This window comes from Miscanthus floridulus, chromosome 19 (genome assembly GCF_019320115.1).
Source record: "Miscanthus floridulus cultivar M001 chromosome 19, ASM1932011v1, whole genome shotgun sequence".
Taxonomy (NCBI): Eukaryota; Viridiplantae; Streptophyta; class Magnoliopsida; order Poales; family Poaceae; genus Miscanthus; species Miscanthus floridulus.
Genome location: NC_089598.1, coordinates 33,175,972 through 33,180,279, shown reverse-complemented (window position 1 = coordinate 33,180,279; position 4,308 = coordinate 33,175,972). Strand labels below are relative to the sequence as shown.

Sequence of the window (4,308 nt, the reverse complement as noted above, 5' to 3'; positions counted from 1 at the left end):
CGTAAAGGAATCATTATATATACTCGCTCCGTTCCCAAATAAACGCACGTCTCGCTTCTCAAGTAGTTGAATTTTTAAAATTTTGATCAAATATATATTAAAATGTACTGACATTTATAATGTATAATAAGTATCGTTAAATTAAGGATCTAATATGCTTTCATAACAATACAAATGTTGATACGATTTTCTATATTTTCAGTTAAATTCTCCTCGAGAAACAAGGCGTGCACTTATTTTTGCCATTTTAGGACGGAGTGAGATAAGATGGGTGGAAAGAGAGCCCGTGAATGGTGCCCAGACCTAGATTCGATGCAACTCCATGCATCTGATGAGCTGAGCAATTAGGTTTCTTTGTAGCGGAATATATCCATTAGGGTTCGAGCCTTTGATCAAGGAGAGGTAATCTCTTGCGATATTGATTGCCCTGTTCGTTTGGCTGATAAGTCATGGCTGAAAATACCGTTGGCTGATTTATTGTGAGAGAAAAATATTTTTCGTTGGCTGAAAAAGTACGACTTATAAGCCAAGCGAACGGGACGATTGATCTTAAGATCTGTTATGCCCCATTTATTTCTCAGATACGTTTACATTGGTAATGAAGTATGCGTGCCTTTACACGAGCGTACTATCTGACATTGTTTTGGGAAAGGAATTAAAATCTTTGTGCATCTTTTATACATTTGTGGTGCAATGAGTAGTACGGGTACACCGGGTCCCTGTAATGTACGAGTCGTCAATTTGTTTGTTCCCTCTTATAGATAGGCTGTCTGGTGGTGGCCGGTCACTTCATCCCAGAAGATGCCACGGCTCGCCTGTCTTGACAGGCCGGCCATGTGATCCAGCTGCTGCTCGGCACGCGCCGCGCCACTGCACCGGCTCGTACCCGCGCCCGACCAAAGCCACCGGCCGGCAACGGCTCGCGCGCAGTCACCCGTTCCGTCCGTCCGTCCGTCCGCGCTTCCCGCCACATCGTCCGGGGTTGGGCCGTGAGGTGTCCGGTGTCATGCTGTGTTGCTTGCTCACTTGACACTTGCTGTCATGCTGTGAGGTTTCATGAGGCGACAAGTGTTCACGTCCCTCTCCATAGTGAAAATGAAAACTGAAAAGGCTAAGGAAGAAAGTAAGGATGTGCAGGAGCTTACGACACTAGGACTAGATTCTAATCCTGGCTCCATGTCCATCACAAAGCCGTGTGCGATGCGTGAAACCAGATTCATCATGTGTTGCACACACCTGGTTGGCTGGTTCCAGCCAGCCTTGTAGTTGTAGAGTTCTTCCTCCAGCTCTATTATTATTTGCGAGACAACGATATTTTTTTGGAAAATTAAAAAAAAGAACAACTATTAGTTCGCTTGTTGTTGTTGGCTGCTTGTAATTGTATCATGCTTCTCCACTTGTCGTTTCTCCTCTGCTCTCGTCCAAAGACACTGCCAGGAGACCGACGCTCTGAAATTACTAGCTTAGATCGCGATGACGTCTCTCAGGTATAAGTCGCCATCATCGCCTTAGGAGGATTCTCCTTTGGACGGCATTTTATTTCAAGAATAGAGTTATGAGTCGAATTAAGTCGAGTGGCTGTCAGTGAACCGAAACTGCATCCATCTCATCTTGAGCAGCAGGGCTAGCTCTTGCCAACAACAGACAGATTTAGCAGGCCAGACGGGGCACGGCAAGACCCAGAATAATTAATGCAGGATTAATATTATTATTATTATCGTTAATCTAGCTGTGAGATTCTCTCATAGGTTGCTTCATCTTCATGCCCAGATCTTGATCTTGATCCAACAAGGAATGGCACTGGCACCTAATTTAATTTGGCAGCACACGTGTGGCCAAGTCAAGGTCAGTACAAACAAAATAAGCACGGCCCCACATGTCACTGTCCGAATCCTGTATTTTTTAATGGAAATGATTAATGGTTACTTAAGATTGTTCAACTTAGCTTCCCATGGATTACCGAAGTGCTGGAATGAGACAAACTGCTCTTATAGGGTAAATCTAATTTTTTCTTTTTGAAGGTCAAATCTAATTTTTCAGGCTCAGTATTCCATAAACAAAAACTTTCGCGGAAATATTTCTTAAAATTGAAGAGAGAAGGATTCAGCAACAATTTGGAGAACTTATGTTCTTCCTTTAGGCATAAAAAAACAAAAACCGGTCCAGATCCTAATTCCCTAATTTGCACCAGGATTTAACACAGCCCTTGTGCTCAAGACACACCCCCACAGGCACAGATGCATTGCAAACCTATTGCAAAACTTAAGCATGCATGCCCCCAGTTTCAATCTCTACATCCTTCTCCTTCCCTTCCCACCAATATACACACAGTGACTCCAGAAAAATATAGGATATACATAGGCTGATGATGGAAACTAATGCATTTGGGCCATATATATACCAGGGTTCCAAATTAAAATTTTCTCCGTTATTACCCCTCTGACGATCGATGCTAGGCGGCCGCAACGGTGCTGCTTTTGCCGGACTGATCTGAGCTGCCCACTGCCGCCGCCGCTGCCGCCAGCCGGGGTGGGAGCACTTCTTCTCCATGAGCTCGTCCAGGTTCATCTGCTGCTGCCTACACTCCTGACTGCAGAAGGCCACCTCACCCCTGCGCAAACACAGAAAGTTTAATCCAAAATGATGGTTGGTTACACAAGAAGTTTGTGTCTGAGCTGGATGAGATCAGAGGAGGCACTTGTATTTGCTAACTAACTAACTAGCAGTTAATAACAATCTTGTGCTGACAAAATAAGGGGCAGATCTTGAGTGTTGGACAGGAACTATGCTGGAGACCCATTCACATCCCATGAACAACAACTAAACAACGCCACTTGCTCAGGAGCTGAACCACTCGGAAAGGGAAACAAAAGCTTCGTTTTTTATTCTACTATATATCTCAACATAAAATGAATTCTCTTTCACGCATATAAAGAGGAGGAAAGCAATGGACAAGAGATATTATTAATACAAAAGTGCATCTTTGATTCTCCAGCAACCCAAAGGGCAGCTGGCTCTTGTTTTCTCCTCCTCAATCAACTTGTTCGTTTCATTTTCGTTCTGTCCACTTCTCCCCGTTCAAACCGAGCATGAGTATAGAAATCATCACATGCATCACCAAGCATTGGCAACAGCAAAGAAATAGAGAATCTAACGCGATAAACTCGCAGGATATTCCCCAAGGTCAGGGGGCAATGGAGATCAAATTTTGTATCTCGTTCTTTTCAGAGAAACAGAGAGCAGAGAGCCAGAGATATATTCATATATATAGTTTCTCAATCTAAAACAAGGCAAAGGAAGCCAGATCATCAAAAAATATCTTGCGTCGAAGAAGCACCAAGATCAATAAGACCCCTATGCCAGGATCATCAGAAAGCAGTTGCACTGCAGCAATCTTGGAGAGGGAAAGAACATGCAGCAGACAGCAGGCTGAAAGACTCGACCAACAGCAGAAACATTGGCAGAGCCTATGCAAATCCGAGCAAGGAAAGCAGAGGCTTACGCACATGTAGATGAAGGTGTCACGGCCGGGGCCGAGGCGGCGCTTGCAGAGCCCGCAGGCCTTGAGGAAGGCTGCCGTCTCCATGGCGGGGAGGAAGTCCCCCGAGTGCCTCATCATCATCTCAGCGCCGCCCCCACACGGTGCCCGCCCCCGCCACCGCCACCGCATCTCCCCTCGGCGCCCGCGTCCTGGTGCCTCCCGGAGAGCTCCGGCGGCGGCGGGCGCGAGGTCCGACAGGCTCGTCGTCCGACGCATCGCGGACGACGAGGACGACGGCGACGACGTGGAGCCGCCGCCGATGCTCCGCCCCGCGGACGACGGCGTGGAGGTGCAGCCGTTGTTGTTCCTGGGACGCTTCCGCGTAGACATGGTCACCTCGGACGTACGGATCTCCCGGTGGTAGCGACGGCGGCGGATTGGTCTCGTCGTCGTCTTTGGGAGCGGAGGGGGAGTTCCGGACTGGAAAGGGGGCGAGTGGCGAGGCAGCCCTGGAGTCTGGGGCTGGAGGGAGAGAACTTGAGAAGAGCCGTGTGGGGTGGTTAAAAAGGAGGGAGGAAATCGGGGGATCTGCGCCCTCCATCGGAATCTAATCAATGGATTATGTGGGTTTACAATACAATTTAATGTTTCAATATTTTATAAGGGATTGTTTATAGGATTTAGGGCATGTTTGTTTCCAAATAAATCACCTACTTATAAGTTAAAAAGTAAAATAAGTGACTGATTTTGCTAAACACCAACAACTTATAAGTCACCCCTGCTTATAAGAAATAAGCTGATTCACCCCTGCTTAAAACTTATAAGCC

At 46.6% G+C, this 4,308-nt stretch overlaps 1 pseudogene; it reads right to left on the bottom strand.

Annotated features, from left to right (window-relative positions):
* Positions 1-2,303: 2,303 nt before the first annotated feature.
* Positions 2,304-4,082, bottom strand: LOC136529508 (FCS-Like Zinc finger 11-like; annotated as a pseudogene).
* Positions 4,083-4,308: the final 226 nt, after the last annotated feature.